This window comes from Anopheles arabiensis, chromosome 3 (assembly GCF_016920715.1).
Source record: "Anopheles arabiensis isolate DONGOLA chromosome 3, AaraD3, whole genome shotgun sequence".
In the NCBI taxonomy this organism is placed as follows: Eukaryota; Metazoa; Arthropoda; class Insecta; order Diptera; family Culicidae; genus Anopheles; species Anopheles arabiensis.
Genome location: NC_053518.1, coordinates 14,028,261 through 14,043,743, shown reverse-complemented (window position 1 = coordinate 14,043,743; position 15,483 = coordinate 14,028,261).

Genomic DNA, 15,483 nt, shown 5'->3' with positions numbered 1-15,483 from the left:
CACAGCGTTCTTGATGCAAATTTCAAGCTAAGGGGTGTGAAAAGGCGACATATTGCTTTGGTGGTGGATTACCTCCATGGGTTCAAGTAGGAGATCGAATACGGAAATCCAATCGACTTTAAAAAACAGAGTTGCATTCAAATTCTTTCAGCCCATTTTCTGTTGTATTTCGAAATTCGATTATCAATTTCTCCGTTAGACACACAAAACAACTTTAAGACACCACAATCTGAGTGAATAGCAATGATAAACCGAAAAATCTCGCACATTCTACACAATGCATATGCACCGATGCACGCTTCCATACTGCCGTGCATTATTCAATATGCTGCGCTCGATTTGCGATTAGTATGCATCCCTGCACAATTTCTGCCACTGCATTCTAATGTCTCGTTCCATGGATGGAGCGGCAAATTCGGCATCACACACACACCCACATGCCAAGTGAAGCGTCATATGCTTAAGAACGCATTTTTCTACCTCCATATGTCTCGGCACAATGCACTGTGATTTTGTTGGCCCTGTTTCACTGAAAGCAGCAATGGCAGCTTCACAAAACCGCAGCATCGGCGAGGGTGATGAAATTGCAGATGATAAATGGGACACACAGACACACTCAAAAACACCGTGTGCCAAAAGGTTGATGCCGTTCGGGGACAGGACTTTTTTTTACTTCTTCGAGGAAATCTAATCTTCTGCGTTTTGCCGCTATCGAGTGCTATTTCCTTCCGGACATCCGGGAAAAGATGCATGATGTGTGGCTTTGAGCGGTGTATTGCGTGCTTTGTTCCGTGCGGCTTCTCCTTTGACAGCCACGAAAGGGAGTGAGAAGGTGTGAATCAAAATACAATTTTTGCACTTTTTCTTGGCAAATGCATGGCAAATTGACTGCAAAATCACAGGCTTCCGGTAGGCGTCGTGGTTTCGGGCCTTTTTTTTTAGTCTATCGTATTGTGCATTTGCATTTGCGTTTGCGTTGATTTATATCTGCATCGTTGGAATGGGCGGAGGGAATAATTCAATTCAACGTTGGAGCAACGTTGTTTGCAATCGCACACGACAGAAAAATGCAAAAAGGTAGTTTTGTTCAATCAAAAAAGCAATTATTTGTCATACACCCTTTAAGCGAGGCGGTTCGATTGATGCCGTTTCTTGTGCAATTATATACAATTGGTTCATGCTTCCCTGCATGGCTCCGAAAGCATTGTGCATTGTTTTGTGGGGAAAAAAACGCCTTGATTGCCAATCGTCATAATGGGTTCAACTCAGACTCAATGAATTATTCATCTTCCGCTTGAAAAACATTGCCCCCTAATGCCTCACTACGCCACCGTTAAACACTCACTACGCTGTGTGGGTAGGTGAAAAAGCACCCTTAAAGATCCATTACTTACGGTGACTAACAATTTAACTTCACGCCCTTTCCATACTACGTTGGAGCTGGGCACTGGGTTCCGAAGCACCTCGCTGCTCTCAATTCGTAAATAATCACTATCACACTTTGCCCAAAAACCGGGAACCAAACTTTTCACTTTTTCCTATTCTCTTCTACCGTTTCGGAAATCGGAAGGAGGTAGGTGTGTGTGTGTAAGCTGGAAAGCCACCCCAGATAAGACGCTGCTTTATGATGAGTCATGCCTTTTGTTCTTGGGCGCTATCCACAGTTTCCCTTCCGCTCTGGTTGCACACCCCCCCCCCTTCTTCAAGGAGAAAAAGTGGCCAAAAATGCAACGTTTTCGATTTAATTTGACTCAAGTGGCATAAATTAGCTTTTACCTTCTTCAGCTGGTTGAAGCTCGAGAAAACCCACACTACCCACGGCTGCCTTTATTCTAGTGCTTTAGGAACGCTTCTGTTGGCGAACTTCTCCTAGAACACCAAGCATAGGGGTGGAGGAATTTCGGGAGACAAAAAATAAATGGGTTGCCAGTCTTAGCCAATTTGCTCCGATTTTCAAGCCATTTATTAAATGGTCTTTTACCGTTGGGGTAACGAGGAAGCGTAGCAAACAAACTTGCTAGTCGCTCAAGTATTTTATCAAAGGTAACAGCAAAATGGTAGGTTAAATTGATAAAGAAACGGTGTACTTTGGATGCTTTATATTAATGAAAACTCTTTAGCAGAATTCAAATTGTTTGTCTTTTAATTATATTTTACTATACTGCTTCATCCAAAGCGGTTAATACGGCCAGGCCGTAATAAGAAAACAAACAAAAAATAAACAATTTTTGAAAACTGCATATGAACAATATCAACTTATTAGCATTATTATTTAAAAACGCATATATTGAGAAATATTTTGTAACTAATTTGACTAAATTGTGTAAATAAAAATAAACTGGATAAAAACTATCGATACGAAAGAGATGCAAATCGCCAATAATAATGGTAAATGTGTAATTAATTAATTACTTATAGTTTACGCATTAAAAAGTGTCATAACATTAATCACTTCAAGCAAAATTCAAAGCAAAATAAATTCTATTGGAAAAGCTCTCTGCAAAATCTAATAAGTTTATTCATGAAACGAAAGCTAAAATATATTTTCGTGACTCTCTATCTAAGTACCAATAATTAATAAACAGAAAAATGTGAATCATCATATCTAGCTTTCTAAAACACATTTACAAAAAAAAACAGTTAATTATAGTTAAACTTTTTGAGAGCTTTCAAAAAGATGTAATACTTTAAACTGTTGCATAAACTAATAAAATTATTGTCGTCTACACGATTTAATTTATTGATTTCTTGACTAATAAAATTTTATGTATGATTTATTTGTTGTACTGTCATTCAACCATTCCTCTAAGGTTTAACTACAGGAGAATTAATGCAATCTATGTTCTGACCTGCTTTAAAAGATAATATATGGAGGACACTGCCAAACTGTTTAGAGATCATCCAACTCTACCATCACCACAAACCAGCACAACAAACAGCTCACAGAGAGCTTCATCCATAGCATGTTTGAGGAGTGCCAACATTTGCATCGTTTGGTAGCATCAAATTTAATTTTTAGGACACTTTTCAAACATTATCCAAACCAGTTAGTTAGAGGACAGCACCCAACCAGAAGAAAGCTACACCATTAGAACAGGGTGTCAGAGTGAAGGGACGAAAAAACCCGAAACAAAACAGAGCAAAACGACAAGGCACACTTTCCAAAAAGTTGCTGAATATACAAGGCAAAATTATTTATGTATTCCCGTACGAAAGGACCATCTGCTGCGCTTCGGGTAGTGTCAATCGTTTGTGAAAAATGGAAACGCTTTACAAGAAAAGCTTTCAGCCACTTGGCTGTCATGGCTTACGCTTTCCCGGTCCGAAGGAGGGGAATGTGCTCCTACCTAGAAACAAAAGGAAAGAACGGAAAAACGGCAAACAAACTCGCTCCCAACAAATGGGTAACTAACGGTGAGCTTGAAAAATGTGGCAAATGCAACACAAGCGGCAATGCAGTGCAGCGCATAGTAAAGAGTGCTGAAAAATGCCACTCTGCACTCTGGATGCAGGCTGGATGTGCTCCACCAGCCCTACCAAGAAGCACCCCCCGGGGTTATGTTATGTTATGTTACATCGACATTCTAGGGTTGCCGACGTGGGGGCGTAATTTCTGTGCCCGAAGAAAAACACCATCAACCGCCACCACGACGGATGGTGGCTGTCGATGCATGTGAAACGGTTGTACTTTTGCTTAACTGTGCAGCGCAGCGGGAATGGGTAACAAGTCGGCAGCGCTCGGACCATTGCGATGGAGTGCCTTACTTGCAAGCGGCAGTGTTTAAAAAGGAAAATGGGAAAATAGGTGACAGTGTGGTGGTGGTTGTGTGATAAACGCTTGCAGAATAATAATAACCCGCGGCGATGATTTGCATTCCATGGGAAGCTTTGCTAGGGAAGGATTGATGATGACGCAGAGGGAAAAATTATCAACAACAACAACTGCTAGACAGATGTACTATAAAATGATGAGATTAATAATGGTGCAGCATGTGTTGGGACTTTAACATGGGCAGGACTTACATGTGTTGAGACTCCTTTTTCTTCTCAACATGCTTGCGAATAGTGAGCAGACAGGCATGAACTAGCATTCATATTGCTACGATCAAAACCTTAATATTTAAGTTAGAATCTGCAAATTAAACCATACTCAAAACAATTCTGAGTATATTAAAATCAGATGATAAATAAACTAAGAAACAATTCAGTCGGACCAAAATCTTTTGATTGTTTAAAATTGTATGGATAATGAATGTTGACGTATCCACGTGAATATATTAGATTTAGAGGACAAATAAGTGGTATTTATTCATCATGTGCATGGCTGCCCGATCCCTTGACAAACAGTGAATGTTTTTCATTTCCAGTTACAACGTTTCCCTTTTGAGAATATTTGGAGAGATCTTACTTTCGTTGATCGCCGGGTCACATTAAGAGATTTCGGGTCTGTTCAGCGTTAATAAAAAGCCAATTGAGCCAAACTCATTCTCTAATACCAAGTTTCCTTCAATAAGATGTCGTAACATCTACGCAGTGGGTAGTAAAACCTAGAGGAGTCAAAGCGTAATATTTATATATTTTTAAATAATCTTTGAATATGAAAAATTCAACATTGCGGCTCGTTAGGTTCGCAGTAAGATTCCAATTTAATTGCAGATTAGAGAACAAAATCATGGAATTAGCTCAAATAAGAGAGATATTTACCGCTGTACTTTAAATGAAAAGAAAATTAATAATACTCAGAGAGAATATTAACTGAATTGAGAGAGTTGGAGAATTTAAAATAAATTAGTTTTGTGTTGTAAATATGTTGCTTGAAGGCAATTGCTTATCACGAGTTAGTTAGCAGACATCAAAATGACTAAAAAGGACTTCACAATTGATGCTACACAGCTGCTATTTTGAAACGTAGGGTCAAATCATTTCAAATGTTCAGATCATTTATAAGATAGTTTGAATTTAAATAAATTTACAAGCGTAAGATTGTGAGCCTTTTCGGACGCTCATACATTAGGTAAAGACCACAGAGCGATTGTAGCACCGAATAGATAAGCAAATAATAAGATTTTTCATTTGTCTGCATGAGATAGAAATGGACTCGTTTTGCATTTTGTGCATTTAAGGGTCGTTGTATACTTCTAATATATTTCAAAATACGACCTTATTTTATGTTCCTTATGATATTTGATACCACTTTAAAGATTTTATCAGCAAATACAACCCCAGTCTCTTTGCTGTAAAAGCTAAATGGTAAAAAAGGATCCGTTGAGATGGCTTGCAGCAAAGCGAAAGTAGAAAGCATAAAATGTCACAGCAAATCGGTGCAAACCCGTATCCCGTGCCAGCTAATGGCCCTCAAATCGGACACAAACGATGACAGAAATCAGCTTACAATTCACTTGTCGCTGTAATAACATTACGCGGCTGCATTCGGCCAGTCGACGACCCTCTCGCACTCGCAATGTATTCGCACTTCCGTTTGCACTTTTGTCCAGAAATGGCTTCCTTCTCCACTTCGCCAACGCTTTGGAAGATGGAGGAGCTTTGTGAGAGCATGGTGTACCGAAACGAGTAGAAAGTATAGCTTTCCAGCTTTCAAATAGTAAAATAGGAAATGAAATCCTTGAGCAAAATGGCCCGATTAGGACATTGGGAGGAAATAGGAAAACACTCGCAAGACGAGCAATGCCATTTTCTGTGCGCTGGAAAGCCGCCTTGTCGCCTCGCATCGTCCACGAGGCCACTGTAACCTGTCGGACATTTCAATTTGCAGCCCGAGGGTGGTGGTGGGCGATAAAAGTGAAGTGTTGGTTTGCTAAAAAAAAGGTGAACAAAAATCTTTAAGAAACCCGACTACAGAAGAACCTTTTTCCACGCCACTGTGTTCGTTCGAAACTTTCACCAAAGGTCGGACGGGATGATGATTGGGACATTCTTTCCTGCCCCGCTTGGCCCGCTGTGCTGGCAAATGTAAAGGGGGCCATTTCCATTTGGCGGGAGTTATTATTTACGACTATTGTACCGTTGCAGGCTGCACAGGGCGAAATGCTTCGTACGGTTTTAGTGGGGAAACGATTTCGCTTAGCCTGAGATGGAGAGAAAATGGTATATTTTGCTGCTTAGCGGTAAATTTATGAGTGTATGTGCTCGTCGTCCACATCCTCACGCTTACCGGGCGGGCGTCCGGCCATAAGCTCGGATGAAGCCGTTACGCTAAGTGTGAACGGTGTAAATTTCTCGACCCGTTAAGTCGCGCACGATCGTGGACGTACTTGGCGCGGGAAATTGGCAGTCGGGTTGTTTTTTTGTATGGGGAAAGTAATTGAAAGTGGCTGTTTATTATATGTCCTTTGACTGTTCGCTTTTTAATCGTATGTGGAAGACGGTGATGTTTTTTTTGTTGCAAAATTGTATTTTCAGCAATTTTTTATTAACGTTTAGTTATGTTTTTATGACAGTCATAATAGTCATTTCATGGGTACAACAATCTAAGATAATTGATGTCTTTCTTTCTAATATCATTTACACATTACTTTACTTTTTATGGCGAATGTTGATCATCGCTAAAAAATAGCAGAATGCAAATAAAAAAAAACACGGTTACAGAAGCATTGTCATTGAGGCCAGACGATTAATCTTACATGGATTTTGGCATAATCCAATTAGGGCGCACCTATAATGGGTATATTTTGTCATCAAGATACCAGTTTACTCCTGTGAAAATAGGTATTTGGTAAAATTTCAAAGTTTATATGTTTTCTTGAAGCCCTAAAATGTGTATCATACGAGGGTATTTTTTATTTTAACTCAGTTTACATCTAAAAAGTTAAACATTTCGATTAAAAATTGTATCTCAAGGTACCCATTATGGCTGTACTGTTCCTAGCAATTCGCCATAGCGATACCAATTGTGGTTGTAAGCCAAAACTCGTGCATATTTACATCGTGTATTTATTTAAAAATCATTTTCTGACATTGTTCTGACAGCTCAAATCAAATAATAATAAGTTCAATACACCAAACGCGTAAGTAATAAGAAATTCAATAAGAAATTTCTTTCAATAAGAAAAATTAATGGTTTCCAATGTCCGTTTTCAATCACTGATGTGTTAATAGCCACCCTCAATTATTCGCACAATTGATGGGGCTAATGCTTCTAAAATTCTAATATTTTACTGATAACACTGTGTTTGGACACACTTCCTATCTCCTGACAATTCTTCATATAATTTGGAAGCTATACCGAAGCCTGCTACCATTTCAGCACGAGACGTAGAGAAGCGCAAATCAGGATGGTCTGTTTGGATTGGTTTAGCCATTGCTCAATTACCAAGATACTTCTGGCCCTAACTACCAAGATCGAAGTCTTAAAATAACTAATGTTCTGCACCAAAATGATGGTTTTAAGTAAGAAAAAAAATTGTGGCTTATTACTTCAAAATATCTTATTTCCTACAGTGCTGCTGTTTGTAAAATATTTGAAATAAAAATCCATCGATGGTTTCAGTACGCAAAATTGTTTATTGTTTTAGAGCGCAAATATTGTTTGTTATGGTCATAATTGGTGTTATAGCCAAAATTGATAAACTTATCCTAATTGAAATTATGACTTTTTCCCAAAGAATACGCTGCCCAGACAAATTCAAGAACCATACAATCAACTACAAGTTTGATACAATAAACTCTTCACTATTTCAATCCATTGGACCAGTACAACTATACGGAAATGCGTAAACGACAACTATTAAAAATAATAATTTTAACTGTTTTCAAGTAAAAAACCAAGAAAAAGATTAATAGATTTATTTCAGATTTAATTTATGATTATTTACACATTATCATTGAAATCTAATATCGTTCAAATGAGAAGAACGAAATTTTAAATCATGTTTTGGTTTAGGATTTGTACATTTAACCCAATTGATAAATATTTCCACTGTAATATTTCCTGTTATAATTACAAATTTATGGTAAGTGATGTAAAATAATATTCAGGTTTAAAATAATCTATTTTTTTTACTGTACAGCGAAAGTTTCTTAACGAATCGCATATTTTCATTTACGTCTTTCATGCCTTTTGACAGTTTCCCAAATACTTTTCAATGTAACCCATCAACCATTGACATTGAACTAGCATTGCTAAAATAAATTATTCTTTGTTGTGTTCCTTTTAATGAATCTTTCCGTTTTTACTGACTTTAATGATCACAAATAAACATTCGATCCCTTATACAACTATCATTTTAGAGCATTTCTTCCCAAGACATTACATTACTACAAAGAAAATCAATAAACAAATGAAGAGATGACGAAAAAAACCCTCGCTTCGCCGATTCGATTACCGCAAAAGACTAAAATGGGAAAAATATAAAACAAAACCTCTCATATGCATAGCCTTCGGGCAGTAGCAAAAGCAAAATCCTTACTAATGAGCGTCCAACCCCGAGTGAGAAAATGCTACCAGTCGTCTTTAATTCCATTACGGATCATAGAAAAGTAGCTGCAGCGAGTAGCTAGTTGACGAACACACACACACACAGAGTGAAGGGAGATGTGAGCAGACCAGGGATGGAAGAAGAAAGTTTTGAATTTAATTAAGTTTAATTCAATTATTTGTGAAAATCTGTTTCACTGCTAATAGAATCGCGTTCGCCTTTGTGGCAAGCTTTACCGGAAGCTCCCGAGAGGAACCTGCACAGAAACAAAAACAATCTCCCAACCCTCCCGCTCTATGATGATGATGATGATGATGGTGCTATTAGGACGGGGTTTTGCATCACGCTCGTCGAACTTGACTCGAAGACGCCAACCGTGGAACTGGCGGACTGCACCGGAGCATGACGGAATTTTATCCCAACCCCTGTGGGACACTTTTGTATCGGCAAGAGTGGAGCACCGAACGAATTTATGTCCACGCACTGCCGTACGGAAGGGTGGCAGTGATACTCTTCCTCTGTGTTTGTTTCTTTTTTTCTGCTAGTCCAACCGCCTAGAGAGGTTTAAAAGGGGTGACCGTCTACGGGTCACATTAACTACGATAGTCGACCCCGGCTGCTAGGTGCGGTAGCAATCACATAAAAGAGCATTAAAGGGGAAGTATTATTTTTATTGCCCCATCGTGGGTTACTTATGTTCGCTTCCAATGGTCCATTGAAGCGTCGCCGGTCGCCCGCGTATCGGGTCCGCGGCAACTGGTCGTGCGAATGGGTGAGCCAACACCAGCCAGCCAGCCAGTAGCAAAACTATGGAAATTTCAAGCTCCCTCTGTCTGTGAGTGTGTTGACTCTGTGTAAGACTTTGTAATGATACAGAAGGTAAATGCTGAAAACGATTACTCGACGGTAAATGTAGGTCTGCTAGGACACGGGAATAGAACACAAGTGAGCAGTGTCTGTGGCTCTTCTTTGCCGTTGGTCGATGATGGTGTGACGAAAAATTTACGACCTTTTGCAAACAATGGAGGATGCTGGTGAATCGAAACTATACTTCTATGATGGAAAAGCTAGCGACTAGCAGCACTTAAAGGTGATTCAATTTTGAACGATGGAGTAAATGGTGGGCGGAGTACGGGTGTTAATGTTGCTATATCAAATTGAAAATACTGTGGCTGCGGAGCAGCATAGAGTTGTTTTGTCATTGTTTTATTACTTTGATCGAATGCTTCCCATACATCGCTGTTCAAATTTATCTTTTTACGCTTAATAATCAATCAAAACCCGTTAAATAACGTGTTTACTCTTGTTATTTACCTTAGTGTGTGAAATCAACGGTAGGAAGTCAGTAAAATATTTAAAATACTAAAAATATTTTGTTTAAAATTACAATACGGTCACTTTGGTCGTACAGCGTTGTTTCCGGCGATTCCCAAAAGAAGACGACACAGTAAAAGTTCAATGTTACCAGTGTCTACTTCTGATCGGGTCGAGCATCCCCGAAGGGAACCGATCGATACAAAAAGAAAAACGAAAGGTCAATATTTTGTTAAAGTTCGCAACAATTGATGGAATAAACCATTATTAAAATAAATAATATAACTGTAAAATAATTCAACTGATTCCTTGAAAAAAACTTGTACAAGCTTAATTAAATTAACTTGAGGCTTGAAGAAATAGTTGAGTGGTGTCAGCATGTACTATTTTAATAATTAATCACACATTTGATGATTTGTCTTTTAAATCATTTAGAAACAACCTCCCTCTTTATCTGCCCTTTTGCCACCTTTTTAACGAGATGAAACGGTAACATATTTTCCTTAGATAATCTTTCTAAATAGCCGTTTTCCTTTCACTATCCTACTAGTTGCAACAGATCTACTGGTACACAATATTGCTTTTTGTGTTAAGAACTCCGCTAAATAATTGCCATTTCAGATTCACACAAATAAAATGAAATGAACCCTACTTATCCTTCGCTTCCGGCACCGTAACCAAACCCATATCAGAAGAAATCTACCTTTCAAAATACCACTTCACACACGTCCCGGTTCAACTATACAAAGAATCGGATTCACAATCTTACACTTTCGCTGCACAAATCAACTGCCGGTTAAGCGTACCCTCTTTTCGTGGTGCCTTCTGTGCAACGAATCGAAAAAAAAGAATACTGAAAAGATTTTCTGCTTGCTTTATGTGTGTGCAAGATATTTTTCACCGTTTCTTTTTTACACAGGAAGCGATCTTTTTCGCTTCCCGCCGAAAAAAAAGGAAGCACACTTCGACGCAAAATTTCACGTGTCGACTGACAAGTGGTTTAGAGAAAAGGACCCAAAAAAAAATCGAATCCACCACCTACAGCAGCCAAGTGCACGAATGCAGTACGCCTGTACGTGTGGGAAGCGGAAGAGCTACAGCTTTAGTGTGGTAGATAAACTGATGAATGCAGGAAACGACTGCCAGCACTGTGCGAGGAACGGACGAACAGGCGACTGCAGAACGGCGAAAGAATGTAGATGCAGCAGTTGCATTAAAAAAGCGTCCTTCTGACAGCCGTAACAAAACGTTTGCACAGCGTGCAGTTGGACAGCGAAGCGTTGTGCGGTTATGTATCGTGTGCAATGTTTGCTGAAGATATTCTTTGCCTTTCTGGCTCGGTGTGGGATGTGTTTGTGGTGTTTCTTTCTTCAGATTGTTAGTGATTTCCGCTGAAGTTGCGTACGTACGGTAGGTGCACAACAAGAATTGAAAGATAACAGAACAGGATGTTTTTATGTCAAATTTTGAAACGATTGCATAGTGAACCTTCAAGTGGTGTGGTTTCAAAAAGCATATTGTTTAATTTTATGCTTCCAAAGATGTCGGTAAATAAAATAACCGTGACTGATTTAAAGCTTTTAAAGAATGATGTATGAGGTACCGGGCTGCTCCATCAGTTACCCAGAAATGGAGGCGCCTGGTGTTTTTTAATTCTGAATGTAATTTGTATATTTTGTATATTTTGAATATTTTATTAAAATGCTCGACGGACCTAATAAGCCCACTCGATATATGAGGGAGTACAATACGAATATAACATATATTTTAACAAAATCACACGCTTTTCACAACAAGAACAAGGACGCTAAAGATTCAGACGGGATGCGCGAAGAAAATTAATGCGACTCAACACATTTGCTATCGTCATATCGGGCTCAATTACTGCAGTGATGCCGGGCTCAAGTACTGCTTTAATATCGGTGAAAAGTGCTAAAAGTAATAAACACAATTTGAGCATTCCTTCTTATTTGCTCAAATATTATCGATATATCAATATGATCGATTGAAGTACTGCGATATTCTCACAGCAGCCGGGAAGGACTAAGGCTATTCTTTTGTCCTGTTTTTACTTCAATAATAATCTCATCATAGTATTGCTTCAACTTCAACTAATGATCCAGAACGATCAATTGGTGACATCCCTCGGTCCGCGTTTGCGTTGTATAAGGTGCCCACAAGTAGTTCAATATACTATAACATATGCAAATAATGAAAGTATTTCATATTGCAAAGTATTTCATAATGCCTGGCAGTTTAAACTGATAAAACAGATATTTTTAAGCAGTGAAAAAAGTAATTTTAATTCATTAAAGACATCTTATCATTCATAAACTTTCATCTTCCTAAAACTCCTTATCGACAAACTTCCATTTACACGATTACAAACGATCTTAGTGCAAAAAAGCACACACATCTACACATTTCCCCTTAATTTCATCGACTAACACCCGAACACCGATTCGTTCAACTTCGTGACGAACGACACAAAAAAAGGTTCGAGAAGGATCGGATTACAATCCAGTCGGAAAACGATAAGCTCGTGTGTTTGCCAGTGTGTGTTGCGTTGTGGCAAAAGGGGAACCAGAGAAGTTTTCTGCCAGTTGGCTTCTGTATGCCATTATGCGCGTGTCTTGCTGAAAGTATGATTTCGCTCGATGTTTGCTTGAAGCAACTTCGTTTGGATTGCGTTCTGTCGCTTTATTTATTTGATTTACATTATAGATTAAGTCGTGATAGAAATTATTTCATGAGTAAAATTTCAATCAAAGATGAATGAGATTAACGAAAAAAACTAAATTATAAGTAGTTTAAGTAAATGTTTTATACATTATTTTAACTTCAGCTCAATCAATAAACAATGTACACTGCGTGTTGGACAAAATCCAAATAGCGATTGCAATAAACAACAACAGTCATAAGAAATTACTCTATTTACTCTAATCTCGTTCGAATGGTGCCCTTAGTTTAGTTCAATTACACAACTCATTGCATCCCAATTAAGTGCAGCAAAGGAAAGACGGAAAACAAATACAAGCTGGAGGATTACATTTTTCAAACCACTTGACGTGTGCCCGCACCGTTCTTGCTGGCTTGTTTCGCGTCCGCACGGGCACGGTAAACCAACAACCACCACCCGCAGCAGCAGCTTCCGACTGTGTCGCATTTATTCGATTCGTTTATTTCCTATGTAGCAAACCGTAACGCACCGTCTCGCAGGTGGAAAGGGTGAGTTCGGTTCCGTTGTAAGTACAGGGCGACCAAAACATAAACCTAATCTTTCACGACGTCTGCAAATGAAGGCTTATTTAATGGCACGTTGCTAATACGAATGTGAGCGGGTCCTGAGCACGATTAGCTTGGGCCCGAGAGAAAAGGGCAACATGTCAGAATGTCTGTAACCGTGTCCGACAGCAGTTCGACGATTGCCATTCTCCGACGACAACCGTGTAATGTGCTGTTTATTTTCTTAAAGGACAATCTACGACAAATGTCTGTACAGTGGCGGTATTTCATGTTGGAGTGCAATTTGTGGCTTTAATGGCAGAACGACAAACAAAAAGATTAATATCACATTTGCAACAACCATAAAAGCGAAACATAATTTTTCATTTCGAAACTATGATGCATGCTGGATAGTGCAAAAAGGGGTTTTTTTTGAAACATCACTTTGCTCTCCATGTTCAACATTGTACACCTTTGGGGCACAACACTTTTAAATCGAAATTGCCATTTTCAGCTCACAGACCATGATCGAAATTTGTGAAACACTCTCCATTCACCGATATTTATGTGCTTTTTCCTGTTGACCATTACGCGCCGTGCAGTACCGTCCATGACCATGAGCATGCAACCCGATGATGCTTCGCAATGCTTTTCGATGTAACGTACTGGGGCCCAGCTAACGCATTGCCATTTGTGACTCGAGGGACGAGAGTCGTTTTCACTGTTTTATTGTACGCCGCTGTCCTTCTTCCGGATCGATGCTGGATTGGATGTACGTTAGGGAGTGTGTAACAGTCATATTGTGTGCGCGTGTTTGTTGCTGGAGAGTTTCCATCATTCATTGCTAATCCGGTTGCCTGGGTCACACGCTGCACGTGCAACTGCCTCATTTGTTGCCTTGCCCATCAACTGTCGGGAAACTGTTATTTTAACACCAGCTGGTGGAGGTTTTTGTTACGTCCAGACCGTCCCTACCCTTTCGACCTGACCTGAGAGAGGATGTAAATGGCAACGAATGGCTTGACACTGCATGCGTGTCATTCGCTGCATGGAGGACGAGCATGACATTCCAGGGAAAATAAAGATACCCCTCATTGCATGTACTTCAAAAGGAAGGACTGAACAGGCGGCAGGAGATGTGCGGAGGAGGCACGAAAATGATGGAAAAATCATCCACAAGCTGTATCGTAATGGATGTATCGATAGATTTGTGCCCATCACGCAGCGCAACATATGGTCAAACTCGTTCGAGTTTCATTTTAAATAGGGAGGAAAGATTGCTCACAACGGATTGGTGGTGGTTTTTACTGGAGAAAGAATGATTTTACAATAATTTAAGCTGTTTTCAAAATGGTGCTATGATAAAATTTAAGAAAATTACTAAACAAAACACAACTAGTTTACAAAAACTGAATCTTATTCATAGTTACAAAAAGGATTAAAATAATAACGATGAGTTTCATTAATTTCGACTTATAAAAAAAGCAGATCTGCCGGAGTTTTTAAATAAATCTTAAAATATGACAATTGTCATTAACGAGTATCCCAGGGTTGTTTTTGAGTCTCAATTTTTTTTTAAAGATTGTCTCATTGTCTCATCAATCATTTTCATAATTAAATTTTGAGATACCAATCAGATAATTTTGTATAATTCCATTAACAGAAATATTTTTTTCTTACCAAAAGGGTTTCTTGTCTCTTTTCTTGTCTTAAAAGGGACGATTGCGACACAAAGATTTAAAAAAATGTTGATATCTTCAAAGCCAAAATTAGGCATTCGCAGATCAGACACGTCTTGCACACGTACACACACCCAACCTCATCTTAGACTTCAAAGTAAAATGTACTTTACAATCTTACAAATCCATTCGCCCTGCAAACGGTAGCTTTGGGTAGTTTTAATTAAATTCCTGCGACAGGTTAAAGATCACCTCAACTTTTGAAAATGCTTTCTATATTCATGATATGAATACGCTTTGATGTGTTCTAAAGCTTGCGCATAGAAAGACAGAAAATGACAAAGAAGCTGAATTCTCAAGAAATGTGCTGAAAAAAGTATTGTTTGTTTATTTTCCCATACAAGGTTGCAAAACTGAATATCTCCTTTTTGCAATAGGGATATATTCGTATACTGTGAAATCTCACCAAATTGAATCTTCAAGAGACCGTCAGCTAAGAGTGATTCATCTTAAGGGAACTTGTTGTTGCTATGAAGTATTCAAGAAATCACGGAAATAACTTGGCGTCCTAGGATGCATTTTTGATAATTTTTACAATTTTTGTTCATAATTTTGAACTTTAAAAAGTTGATGAATATAAACAAAGATAGAATCATAGAGCTTTTATCGATTATGGGTGCAGGATCAGTGCCCAAAATTAAGACGAAATCGTGTGCCGCTCAAGAAGACCAATACTAAGAGGCTAAATTCATGATTATGGTGGTTTTTAAGTGATGCATTACTGAAAAAACTACTCCATACAACATACATCAGAAGGAAATGTATAGTTA